Raw genomic sequence first — 15,064 nt, 5'->3', positions numbered from 1 at the left:
ACACTGGGCTGGAAGAAGTACAGGCTGGAATCAAGATTGCCAGGAGAAATATCAATAACCTCAGATATGCAGATGACACCACATTACTTTGCCGACTAAGGTCCGTCTAGTCAAGGCTATGGTTTTTCCTGTGGTCATGTATGGATGTGAGAGTTGGACTGTGAAGAAGGCTGAGTGCCAAAGAATTGATGCTTTTGAAATGTGGTGTTGGACAAGACTCTTGAGAGTCCCTTGGACTGCAAAGAGATCCAACTAGTCCATTCTGAAGGAGATCAGCCCTGGGATTTCTTTGGAAGGAATGATGCTAAAGCTGAAACTCCAGTACTTTGGCCACCTCATGAAAAGAGTTGACTCGTTGGAAAAGACTCTGATGCTGGGAGGGATTGGGGGCAGGAAGAGAAGGGGACGACAGAGGATGAGATGGCTGGATGGTATCACTGACTCGATGGACATGAGTCTGAGTGAACTCCGGGAGCTGGTGATGAACAGGAAGGCCTGGTGTGCTGTGATTCATGGGGTTGCCAAGAGTCGGACACGACTGAGCGACTGAACTGAACTGAAGTGAATCACCATCTGCAGTGATTTTGGAGCCCAGAAAAAGTCAGCCACTGTGTCCACTGTTTCCCTATCTATTTCGCATGAAGTGATGGGACCAGATGCCATGATCTTCATTTTCTGAATGTTGAGCTTTAAGCCAACTTTTTCACTCTCCTCTTTCACTTTCATCAAGAGGCTTTTTAGCTCCTCTTCACTTTCTGCCATAAGGGTGGTGTCATCTGCATATCTGAGGTTATTATTTCTGCAGATGGTGATTGCAGCCATGAAATTAAAAGACACTTGCTCCTTGGAAGGAAAGTTATGACCAACCTAGACAGCATATTATAAAGAGGAGACATTACTTTGTCAACAAAGTTCAAGGCTATGGTCTTCCCAGTGGTCAGTATGGATGTGAGAGTTGGACTATAAAGAAAGCTGAGTAGTGAAACAAAAAATATTAAATTTGGAGTCAGAGGTATGGAATATTTTCATTGTACTTCTATCTTGAAGTTGTATATGTAAATTATTGCTGCCAATTTCTTTAGCTGTGCTGAAATATCTTTTTCTGGAAAGCTTTATTTTAATATAAACATAAATTCTGTGTTAAAATTTCATACACTGGTTTTCAAGTCAAAATTTAATGTGTCCTTTTGCTTTTCTCTAGAGATAACAAAGTGAATCTCACAGGATTATGATTGCATTTTTTGAAGTTTGGGGATTTCATTTATCTGATTCTGTGACTTTTCTAGCTAGCCATATACAGAGATAATGATACTTTGTATGTGACATTATAAACATCTGATTTCCCAAGGTAAGAAGAAATAGAGTCATGGCACATTCATGGATAAAATTATCCATGGATAAATTCTTTACTGAATAGGAAACAATAACAAATAGTAGCTATTAGAGAGTTAAATGAACAATCCAGTGAGTTTAACTGAGATGTTGATGGTAGAACAAATGAATAGGACTCGGCTTGTTCTAGGGTCCTTACTGATATCTTATCCTTACTAATATCAATCCTTACATTCATATCTTACTAGAATTTGGAGGCTGGGGAAATAATGTGTTAAGGCCTAACTAGATATATCATTTCTTCACAGATAAATTGCAACTTTTTCATATAAATATATTACATAGTTGTAGTCTTTGATTTCCATCATCTGCATTTATTACAGTACAATGGAATCACATCACATGCACATTTAGTATGCTTGTTTGCAACAATATGGCTGAGAGAGAGGAGATTAAGATAGAGGTAGACTCAAAAGTAAAGGGAAAGATTGAAGAAAACAGAGAAAAAGCAGGGAAATTTTTGTTTAAAAAAGTAAGAAGTGGAATAATTTTTGGTTCAAGTAAATCCTTGACTTCCATTATTTCAAAGGGATGGAGGAAGTACATATATGCATAAATAAAATACATATTCTTTTCAGAATCTAAGGTCCTGGGTTTTAGAAATTAAAGAACAGTTTATGGGATTATCAAGATTAACTCTGACTACATTGTGATTTTTCTTCTGGCTGTATGACTTCAGAATCTAATCTATGAGTAAGAGGAAAATCCATTGTATACAACTGTATAAAAGAGAGATAGTCAAAAGCAATTTGTATTTTTTAAGTCCGTTGAGAATAATGCCATATGCCTAATATCCTACCACATTTCACATGAAAGATTAAAGTCCATCTAAATTAAAAATTCAGAAATCTAGCAGAGATTCTTCCTGCTTATGTTTGAATTTATAGTCCATTCCTTCATCAGTATCTATTTTTCCTAGTCGACAAGCATTTTTCTCAAAGATCAGACTGTTCCTTCTTAAGTTCAAAAGGATATAGGGTCTAGAAAAAGCTTTACCAAAAGTAGCATGAGATTCAACTCTAAATGTGATTAGAAATGATTCTTAAATGTCAACTTGACTGAATATAATCAGCTTATACCACTGAAAAATGTGTGTTCTCTCCTGTCATCCTTCTCATATTTGACAAGGTCAATAATACCAAAGCTGTAGAGTCAAGATAGCTTTTTTCATTGTTGCTTTTTCCTAAACTACATACAAGACCACTACTGAAGAAAAGGAAATATTAGACTGATTTGGAAAGAGTAAATAAATCCTAGTTTATAATTAAATATAAGAATTTTTTCAAAACTTTAAATAGAATATATAATATTGAAAGATAGGAAAATTATATCACATGAGAAATGATATAAATCTGCACAGGCATATATTATATAGAAAAAATATATGTAGATATCTTGACCAGGCCATGTTATCTCTGTCTTATTTGTAATAACTTTATATAGTTCAAACAATCAACTCTTTATTTACAGAATTTTTTAATGCCTTTCTTCTCTATCATGTATGTCAGTTCTGGCTTATGTTTTTCAGTATTCTCTCATACTTATTTGAGGAGGAAATGGCAACCCACTCCAGTATTCTTGCCTCAAAAATCCCATGGACAGGGGAGCCTGGCGGGCTATAGTCCATGGAATTGTCAAGAGTCAGACAGGACTCTTCAACTGAAAATGCATGCACATCCATACTTATATAAAACATAGTACCAGAAGAGAGTTGTAGCAACATGTTAGAAAATAGACTGATTATATAAAATATGGAGGAACAGAGAAAGAGAAGGGGACAACAAAGGATGAGATGGTTGGATGGCATCACTGACTCGATGGACTTGAGTTTGAGTAGGCTCCAGGAGCTGGTGATGGACAAGGAGGCCTGGCATGCTGCAGTTCATGGGGACACAAAGAATAGGACATGACTGAGTGACTGAACTGAACTGACTGAGTATGTATTATGTCAATGAATATTTCAGTGTCAAATGTATCCACTGTAACTCAAAAAGAAGGTTACATACTTCCACTCCAGAAGCAAGACAACCAGGTAATTGTCTTTTCATTTCTTCATTACACTGGAGATTAAGTAAAAATAATGATGTAGGCTAAGAATAGCAGAGAGAGCTGAAGAGTGTGTTTGGAAAATAGGCTGTTGACTGCCAATTCTTATAAGAAAAATAAACTGCAGGTTAAATTTCAAAAATTGTTGGAGGAGGAAGTTTAGTTCAGTCACTCAGTCATGTCTGACTCTTTGCATCCCCATGAATTGCAGCACGCCAGGCCTCCCTGTCCATCACCAACTCCCAGAGTTCACTCAGACTCATGTCCATCGAGTCAGTGATGGCATCCAGCCATCTCATCCTCGGTCGTCCCCTTCTCCTCCTGCCCCCAATCCCTCCCAGCGTCAGAGTCTTTTCCAATGAGTCAATTCTTTGCATGAGGTGGCCAAAGTACTAGAGTTTCAGCTTTAGCATCATTCCTTCCAATGAACACCCAGGACTGATCTCCTTTAGGATGGACTGGTTGGATCTCCTTGCAGTCCAAGGGACTCTCAAGAGTCTTCTCCAACATCACAGTTCAAAACCATCAATTCTTTGGCACTCAGCTTTCTTCACAGTCCAACTCTCACATCCATACATGACCACAGGAAAAACCATAGCCTTGACTAGACGGACCTTTGTTGGTAAAGTAATGTCTCTGCTTTTCAATATACTATCTAGGTTCATCATAACTTTCCTTCCAAGGAGTAAGCATCTTTTAATTTCATGGCTGCAGTCACCATCTGCAGTGATTTTGGAGCCGCCCAAAATAAAGTCTGACACTGTTTCCACTGTTTCCCTGTCTATTTCCCATGAAGTGATGGGACCAGCTGCCATGAACTTTGTTTTCTGAATGTTGAGCTTTAAGCCAAATTTTTCACTCTCTTCTTTCACTTTCATCAAGAGGCCTTTTAGTTCCTCTTTATTTACTACCATAAGGGTGGTGTCATCTGCTTATCTGAGGTTATTGATATTTCTCCCGGCAATCTTGATTCCAGCTTGTGCTTCTTCCAGCCCAGTGTTTTTCATAATGTACTCTGAATATAAATTAAATAAGCAGGGTGACATTAAGGAGAGATATATAAATGTTTCAGCAAGTGAAAACTTGGAATTCTAAAATCTTGTGAAACTCTTTCTACATGAACCTCATTTTCTTTGAGTACTGTACCCAGTCTCTTAAACTATGAAACTTTGAACATATTTCTTCAGAGGATAATCTTTCTCTTTTATCTCTTTAACTCATCTTTAGACACTATCTTTACTGTCACTTTGTCAAGGCATAGTCAAAGTTCCTTAGACTAGGTGAGGTCCCATGTCTACATCAAGTCTCCACTAAAACTTCTATTCTTACCTTAAAATGGTTACAATAACTTTATTATCTCTTTTTAGTAGACATTCCCATGTCTATTTGGAGAAGGAAATGGCAACCCACTCCAGTATTCTTGCCTGAAGAATCCCATGGACAGAGGAGCCTGGGAGGCTACAGTCCATGGGGTTGCAAGAGTCAGACATGGCTTAGCAACTAAACCACCACCACCACCACCAGTGTCTATTAATGTTTATAAAAGTCCTAGGAGAATTTTTGAATACTGAGAATATATTATTTATTTATTTATTTATAGGCTTGAAGTATGTCCTTGACAAAGCAAAAAGCACTTCACAATGTTTTGTTTCTGAGCTACTTAAAATTTTACCTTGAATTGTCCAGGATCTTTCAAAGGGTTATATTCTCTAGTCACTTTGAGAACTCATACAACAAAAGGAGCTACATTTTTCACATTTTTCATTACTTCAAACTATCATTTACCTACATTTTATAATAGGATGCCTGATTACTCTGAAGCATATGCAAGGTACACTGCAATTCTGTGTTGAAATTAGGCCTTTCTTATTGTTTATATTTTTTAATAGTAACATATTTAAAAATATCCTTAGATCTGAGCAGAGAGAGGCCCCTGTCCTTAGCTATATGCTTTAGAAGATTCCGCCTACCACAAAAATTGAAACTTTTTTAAAAAACTTTTTGTCCTTGTATAACACATTTTATGAAATTTTAGCAATTCATTGAGGAAAGGATGTGTAGGCTAAGCCAAGTTCTCCTGTTGAAAAAACATGGATTTAAGAGTGCACCAATGTGTGCTTCAGTTATATGTATTTATGTCAGTTTAGTTGGTGGCAGGTAAGTAGAAAATTATAGCCTTGGCCATGGGAACTTTGGCTGTTTTTACGTTGGCCACCCAAATCAGTAAAAATAATAATAATAATAAAAGTGTGAGCAGATAGATAGCTGTTTCCTTTCTTCTTTCTACTTAGATGGTCTTAATGAAAGATCTTACTAATTGCCTGGAAATCCTGAATAAGTAAGGTTATTCATAGACACAGGAAAGTAATCCACTCAACTCTCTGGGGAGTGTAACCCAGTCAATTCCTATCCTAGTTCAGGAGCTATCTGAACTCTTTCAGGTCCAACTCCACCCTCTTCAGTCTCAGCTGCCCCCATGTCACTCCTCTGGTTTCCTGCCCTAGGAAGGATGCCCTGAAAGTCTCTGGCTTGTACAGGTAAGGTGTATATGGGGATATTTGGTGTCAGGGTCCAAGACTGGGGAAAGAGGTTGTCAGGGAATAGTTATACATTGGTTTAAATTTTAAAATATTTAGATGGACACAGGAGGGCCAAGAGGAGCTACTCCACGTTCAAGGTCAGGAGCGGTAGCCAAGAAGAGATATCCCTCCTGCAAGGTAAGGAGCAGTGGCTGCACTTTGCTGGAGCAGCAGTGAAGAGATACCCCACTTTCAAGGTAAGAAAAACCCAAGTAAGATGGTAGGTGTTGCGAGATGGGCATCAGAGGGCAGACACACTGAAACCTAATCACAGAAAACTAGCCAATCTGATCACATGGACCAGCCTTGTCTAATTCAATGAAACTAAGCCACACAGTGTGGGGCCACCCAGGATGGGCGGGTCATGGTGGAGAGGTCTGACAGAATGTGGTCCATTGGAGAAGGGAATGGCAAACCACTTCAGTATTCTTGCCTGGAGAACCCCATGAACAGTATGAAAAGGCAAACAGTATGATAGGATACTGAAAGAGGAACTCCCCAGGTTGGTAGGTGCCCAATATGCTACTGGAGATCAGTGGAGAAATAACTCCAGAAAGAATGAAGGGATGGAGCCAAAGCAAAATCAATACCCAGCTGTGGATGTGACTGGTGATAGAAGCAAGATCCGATGCTGTAAAGAGCAATATTGCATAGGAACCTGGAATGTCAGGTCCATGAATCAAGGCAAATTGGAAGTGGTCAAACAGGAGATGGCAGAGTGAACGTTGACATTCTAGGAATCAGTGAACTAAAATGGACTGGAATAGGTGAATTTAACTCAGATGACCCTTATATTTACTACTGTAGGCAGGAATCCCCTAGAAGAAATGGACTAGCCATCATGGTCAACAAAAGAATCCAAAATGCAGTACTTGGATGCAATCTCAAAAACGAATGATCTCTGTTAATTTCCAAGGCAAACCATTCAATATCAATCCAAGCCTATGCCTCACCAGTAACGCTGAAGAAGCTGAAGTTGAACGGTTCTGTGAAGACCTACAAGACCTTCTAGAACTAACACCCAAAAAAGATGTCCTTTTCATTATAGGGGACTGGAATGCAAAAGTAGGAAGTCAAGAAACACCTGGAGTAACAGGCAAATTTGGCCTTGGAATACAGAATGAAGCAAGGCAAAGGCTAATAGAGTTTTGCCTAGAGAATGCACTGGTCATAGCAAACACCCTCTTCAACAACACAAGAGAAGACTACACATGGATATCGCCAGATGGTCAACATGAAAATTAGATTGCTTATATTCTCTGCAGCCAAAGATGTAGAAGCTCTATACAGTCAGCAAATACAAGACTGGGAGCTGACTGTGGCTCAGATCATGAACTCCTTATTGCCAAATTCAGACTGAAATTGAAGAAAGAAGGGAAAACCACTAGACCATCCAGGTATGACCTAAATCAAATCCCTTATGATTATACAGTGGAAGTGAGAAATAGATTTAAGGGACTAGATCTGATAGACAGATTACCTGATGAACTATGGATGGAGGTTTATGACATTGTACAGGAGACAGGGATCAAGACCATCCCCATGGAAAAGAAATGCAAAGAAGCAAAATGGCTGTCTGGGGAGGCCTTACAAATAGCTGTGAAAAGAAGAGAGGCAAAAAGCAAAGGAGAAAAGGAAAGATATAAGCATCTGAATGCAGAGTTCCAAAGAATAGCAAGAAGAGATAAGAAAGCCTTCCTTAGGGATCAATGCAAAGGAATAGAGGAAAACAATAGAAGGGAAAGACTTCAGTATTCTTGCCTGGAGAATCCCAGGGATGGGGGAGCCCAGTGGGCTACCGTCTCTGGGGTCGCACAGAGTTGGACACGACTGAAGCAACTTAGAAGCAGCAGCAGCAAAGATCTCTTCAAGAAAATTAGAGATACCAAGGGAACATTTCATGCAAAGATGGGCTCGATAAAAGACAGGAATGGTATGGACGTAACAGAAGCAGAAGATATAAAGAAGAGATGGCAAGAATACACAGAAGAACTGTACAAAAAAGAGCTTCATAACCCAGATAATCATGATGATATGATCACGCACCTAAAGCCAGACATCCTGGAATGTGAAGTCAAGAGGGCCTTAGAAAGCATCACTATGAACAAAGCTAGTAGAGGTGATGGAATTCCAGTTGAGCTATTTCAAATCCTGAAAGATGATGCTGTGAAAGTGCTGCACTCAATATGCCAGCAGATTTGGACAACTCAGCAGTGGGCACAGGACTGGGAAAGGTCAGTTTTCATTCCAATTCCAAAGAAAGGCGAGGCCAAAGAATGCTCAAACTACACACAATTGCACTCATCTCACACACTAGTAAAGTCATGCTTAAAATTCTCCAAGCCAGGCTTCAGCAATACGTGAACTATGAACTTCCAGATGTTCAAGCTGGTTTTAGAAAAGGCAGAGGAACCAGAGGTCAAATTGCCAACATCCACTGGATCATCAAAAAAGCAAGAGAGTTCCAGAAAAACATCTATTTCTTTTATTGACTATGCCAAATCCTTTGACTTTGTGGATCACAATAAACTGTGGAAAATTCTAAAACAGATGAGAATACCAGACCACCTAACCTGCCTCTTGAGAAACTTATATGCAGATCAGGAAGCAACATTTAGAACTGGACATGGAATAACAGACTGGTTCCAAATAGGAAAAGGAGTATGTCAAGGCTGTATATTGTCACCCTGCTTATTTAACTTATACACAGAGTACATCATGAGAAACACTGGGCTGGAAGAAGCACAAGCTGGAATCCAGATTGCCTGGTGAAATATCAGTAACCTTAGATATGCAGATGACACCACCCTTATGGCAGAAAGTGAAGAGGAACTAAAAAGCCTCTTGATGAAAGTGAAAGAGGAGAGTGAAAAAGTTGGCTTAAACCTCAACATTCAGAAAACTAAGATCATGGCATCTGGTCCCATCACTTCATGGCAAATAGATGGAGAAACAGTGGAAACAGTGTCAGACTTTATTTTGGGGGGGGGGCTCCAAAATCTCTGCAGGTGGTGATTGCTGCTATGAAATTAAAATATGCTTACTCCTTGGAAGGAAAGTTATGACCAACCTAGACAGCATATTGAAAAGCAAAAAGATTACCTTGTCAATAATGGTCCGTCCAGTCAAGGTTACGGTTTTTCCTGTGGTCATGTATGGATGTGAGAGTTGAACTGTGAAGAAAGCTGAGCGCTGAAGAATTGATGGTTTTGAACTGTGGTGTTGGAGAAGACTCTTGAGAGTCCCTTGGACAGCAAGAAGATCCAACCAGTCCATTCTAAAGGAGATCAGTCCTGGGTGTTCATTGGAAGGACTGATGCTAAGGCTGAAGCTCCAATACTTTGGCCACCTCATGTGAAGAGTTGACTCATTGGAAAAGACTCTGATGCTGGGAGGGATTGGGGGCAGGAGGAGAAGGGGACAACAGAGGATAAGATGGCTGGATGGCATCACTGACTCGATGGACGTGGGTCTGAGTGAACTCTGGGAGTTGGTGATGGACAGGGAGACCTGGTGTGCTGCAAAGAGTTGGACACGACTGAGCAACTGAACTGAATTCATAGTTATAATTATGGGACTTCATATATATTTTATATGCATATACATTATTGCATTGAGAAGCTATATGAATGTTAACAGGAGATTGCCATATGTAAGTACAGTCAGATATTACCAGGAAAAAAAAAATTATGTTTAATATATCAATTAATAATTGGATTAATATTGGTCAACTTTTATAAGGATTGGTGTAAAGAAAGAATGATGGATAGATATAGATAGATAGCTGGCTAAGTTATGAATATTTCATTTTTTGCCTTTATATTTCTCTTTAATTTAATTTAGGTATTTTTTTTTTTGCAGGCCCATATATTTATTTAAATAAAATTTCCCGTGAGTTGAAAATTACATTTGGCCTGTGTCCTGTAAGGTTCCCCACCTCCTCTAAGGCCCCCCATCAAGTTCCTTTACATTTATTTTTAATTTTTATTTTTACTTTATTTTACTTTACAATACTGTATTGGTTTTGCCATACATTGACATGAATCTACCACAGGTGTACATGCGTTCCCAAACATGAACCCCCCTCCCACCTCCCTCCCTATAACATCTCTCTGAGTCATCCCCATGCACCAGCCCCAAGCATGCTGTATCCTGCATCGGACATAGACTGGCGATTTGTTTCTTACATGATAGTATACATGTTTCAATGCCATTCTCCCAAATCATCCCACCCTCTCCCTCTCCCTCTGAGTCCAAGAGTCTGCTCTACACATGTGTGTCTCTTTTGCTGTCTTGCATACAGGGTCATCATTGCCATCTTTCTAAATTCCATATATGTGTGTTAGTATACTGTATTGGTGTTTTTCTTTCTGGCTTACTTCACTCTTGGCTCCAGTTTCATCCACCTCATTAGAACTGATTCAAATGTATTCTTTTAAAAGGCTGAGTAATACTCCATTGTGTATATGTACCACAGCTTTCTTATCCATTCATCTGCTGATGGACATATAGGTTGCTTCCATGTCCTGGCTATTATAAACAGTGCTGTGATGAACATTGAGGTACATGTGTCTCTTTCAATTCTGGTTTCCTTGGTGTGTATGCCCAGCAGTGGGATTGCTGAGTCATAAGGCAGTTCTATTTGCAATTTTTTAAGGAATCTCCACACTGTTCTCCATAGTGGCTGTACTAGTTTGCATTCCCACCAACAGTGTAGGAGGGTTCCCTTCTCTCCACACCCTCTCCAGCATTTATCACTTGCAGACATTTGGATCGCAGACATTCTGACTGTTGTGAAGTGGTACCTCATTGTGGTTTTGATTTGCATTTCTCTAATAATGAGTGATGTTGAGCATCTTTTCATGTGTTTGTTAGCCATCCATATGTCTTCTTTGGAGAAGTGTCTATTTAGTTCTTTGGCCCCTTTTTTGATTGGGTCGTTTATTTTTCTGGAATTGAGCTGCATATGTTGCTTGTATATTTTTGAGATTAGTTGTTTGTCAGTTGCTTCATTTGCTATTATTTTCTCCCATTCAGAAGGCTGTCTTTTTACCTTGCTTATAGTTTCCTTTGTTGTGCAGAAGCTTTTAATTTTAATTAGATCCCATTTGTTTATTTTTGCTTTTATTTCCAGAATTCTGCGGGGCGGGGTGGTGGATCATAGAGGATCCTGCTGTGATTTATGTCGTAGAGTGTTTTGCCTATGTTCTCCTCTAGGAGTTTTATAGTTTCTCATCTTACATTTAGATCTTTAATCCATTTTGAGTTTATTTTTGTGTGTGGTGTTAGAAAGTGATCTAGTTTCATTCTTTTACAAGTGGTTGACCAGTTTTCCCAGCACCACTTGTTAAAGAGATTGTCTTTACTCCATTGTATATTCTTGCCTCCTTTGTCAAAGATAAGGTGTCCATATGTGTGTGGATTTATCTCTGGTCTTTCTATTTTGTTCCATTGATCTATATTTCTGTCTTTGTGCCAGTACCATACTGTCTGGATGACTGTGGCTTTGTAGTAGAGCCTGAAGTCAGGTAAGTTGATTCCTCCATTTCCATTCTTCTCTCTCAAGATTGCTTTGGCTATTCGAGGTTTTTTGTATTTCCATACAAATCTTGAAATTATTTGTTCTAATTTAGGTATTTGAAAACACATTTTAATTTTTAAAATTCTTGCAAATATTTTAAAATATCTAGTTTGATAACAAAACCTAGAATAAAATATTTGGTGACATGTAATTAGAAACTAGAAAACATTCCTCTTTCAAGACTGAGGGTAAATAAAGATTTTAATTACCACTGTAATGATATGGTGTGAATTCTAAGTTAATTTGCCTCTCCTCTCTTAGCAAAATCAGAATTGTGTTAGAAGTTAAAAAAATGTCATTTGATACTAGGCATTTTTTCAATACTCAGAAAACACAAGATCTTAATGACATCATATTGCTATTTTTTGACAAGTATTAGGAATTTCTGAATCTACAAAGCAGTCCAGTGAATTCAAATGCCAAATATACTTATAAAAATTATCCACATTTTGAGCAAGTTAACTAAGGACTGAAAGAAAAAAAAAAGAAAGAAAACCTGAATTCCTTATTCGATGTTAAATCATTAACGACTGACCACATTATTTTGGCTTTGTCCCTAGAAGGATGACATTTCTTAATGTTTTCTTTAATGTAACTTAAATTGAAGAAAATAAAGTAAAATGTGAACCGATCTTCAATGAAAAAATCATTAAATCATTAAACCTTGCACTAAAGTGTTATTTTATAGAGCTTGAAATTTCAAATTAATTAGTTATCTTGTTGCCCTCAGATACAGCACTGGGCTTGAGTTCTGATAGAAACACAATATGGTTATAATTTTGGAAATGAATGAAGTCTGAGTGCTTTACATTTGACTGTTCACTTGGTGGGCTTTTTTCAGTTACTGAAATTTTTTCTGACTCATCATATTCATGGCATTTTCAAGAGTGATTGGGCTGCATACAACTATTGGTTCTATTAATTGTTTAAGTGTTTCATTTCTCCAGGTGAAAATTCAAAACATATATGTGCTCAAGATTACTTGGCATATAGCATAGGATAGAACTGACTTTGCTATTTTCCTAAAGAGTCATTTCCTATCTGTCTATTTAAATCTCTATTTAACAGCCAATTTTATCTGAGGGACATGCAGATTTCCACAAAAGGATACATAAGCAATATCTCTATTACACACGAGAAGTAATTTAGGGCACCTTGTGCTGTTACTTCAATATTATGTTAGGCCTTAGAGAATCTTGTTTTGAACACATGCTGCTTAAGATTCTTCAGTGACCCAGATTGTTACTGCTTCTTGGCAGCCATCTTTCAGCACTCAGTTCTTTAAATTTCAGTTCTACACAAAATTCAATCTATTTTCCTTCACCCAGTGAGACTGTCACTTTCTTCTTTGGCTCCACTTACCTACAATATTTTGGAAATATTCTCAAGTTAGAAGCTGCAGTGATTGTGGTACTTGACTCATGTGCCTTCTTGTTCTCAAAGATCACATTCCTGTGCTAAAACCTGTCTTTCATATATTTCCCCAATTTTCCATTTCTTTATTGCAGTAGGATAAGTCAGATTCCAAGCAGTCCAGAACTTCCAAACTTCCCAGGTGGCCCAGTGGTAAAGAACCCACCTGCCAATGAAGGCAATGCAAGAGACGTAGGTTCAAACCCTGAGTCGGGAAAATCCTCTGGAACAGGAAATAGCAATCCACTCGAGTATTCTTCCCTGAAAAATTTCATGGACAGAGGAGCCTGGCAGGCTACAGTCTATGGGCTTGCAAAGAGTTGGATATGACTGAGCAACTCAGCACACATGCATCAGATTCACTAGGGCCAAAAATTACAGTATTTTCCTTTCAATAATTTTAAATGTGCAAAAATAAATTATTTATTTTGAATAAATGTATCAATCATTTCAATTTGACATCATCAAACTACTCTAAAACTACTACCTGCTCATTAAAAAAGAGCAGGTCCAATTTTCAGCTCTGTAAAAAAATGTAACCCACATTTATCTCTCCATACTTCTTTTTCAGAATCAAAGAGAAAAGCTCATTATTACTATTCATGGTATAAAGTAATAATTAATGCATAAAAGACTCCACCCTCAGTTCCTTCCTTGTCTTATCTCTAGATATTCAATATACTTAGTATATTTCCTTGCATATGTATATATCCTTGAAATATATGAAGTTACCCAAACTTAACATGTAGGTATGCCTAATATCTTTCCGTGCATATGTATATATCCCTAAAAAGCATAAAAATTACTTATAAATATTAAAGAATTGATATTAATCCTTCATATATTCAACTTTATAATTCCAAACTGATAATTAAACATATGCATTAATACCATTTTTAGAGTTTCCATATGAGAAATTATGTTAACAATTAAAAAATACATAATGGAGTAAAGTTTATATTAGCATTTATAATTTTATTTACAATTGCAATATTAATACCAAAACATGTGAATTGCCGTGCACATGTCAAGCCAAGCAATATGCTTTGTCACTTATATACCTGATGATAGAGTCAGTATAAAAATCTAATTTCAATTATATAGAGATATATGTGGATTGAAAAAAAAATTTGTTCATTGAGAATTTTAAAAGAAACTGATATTTTCAAAAGGCATCTTGCATTTTACTTGGAAATTTGATTGGTAGGTTAGGGGCATAACTATATTTGTGTTTTGCAAACAAACTTTTTTTGGTATGAGCTTCATTAAAAAATCTGTAACTGTGCCTTCCAAGATTTCATAATAGGTATTCTTTCTCTTCTAGTGAGAAAAATGATTTTTTTCCTTCCATGTATACCAATAAGTTATGAACCCTGTCATCATTTTAAAACAAATCATATTTTCTTAGTTGTTTGACAATATTTTCCTCAAATTCATAACACAATATCAGATAATGGTGATAGAGTAACATTAAAACAATATCAAATCCCCCAAATCAAATATGTCTGTTGGAATATGGTACCACATTTTAACTCCAGTGCATTACTATCATTGATAATAATAGAATTATGTGTTTCTAATGGTGTGTAATATCATTGTAAGTCTACTGAAAACATTGTAAGTCTACAGCTTATTATCATAAGCTGTAAATCATATAAAAGCCAAAAGGCAGAGAAGGAAAATACATCAGTACCAAGGACAGAATATAAAATAATTTGTGCACTATATTTTTAAAATATAGCCTTAAACTTTTCCATTTTTTTTCTAACCTGTTCTTAGTGTTCTTACTTCCTTTGTAGCCTATAAGAGAGGGGTATACTAGAATCCATCTGCAGTGCAGGAGATCTGGGTTCAGTCCCTGGGTCGGGAACGTCACCTTTGGAGAAGGAAATGGCAACCCAATCCAGTATTCTTGCCTGGGAAATCCCATGGACAGAGGAGCCTGGTGTGCTACAGTCCATGGAGTTACAGAAAGTTGGACATCACTTAGTGATTGAGCATGCATGACACACTAATTACAGTGCTCCCATTTATCCCTGAAATGTTAATGTTT

The sequence above is a fragment of the Oryx dammah genome, unplaced genomic scaffold (assembly GCF_014754425.2).
Source record: "Oryx dammah isolate SB20612 unplaced genomic scaffold, SCBI_Odam_1.1 HiC_scaffold_5, whole genome shotgun sequence".
In the NCBI taxonomy this organism is placed as follows: Eukaryota; Metazoa; Chordata; class Mammalia; order Artiodactyla; family Bovidae; genus Oryx; species Oryx dammah.
The sequence above is the reverse complement of the archived record's forward strand: the minus strand, read 5'-3'. Positions refer to the sequence as shown.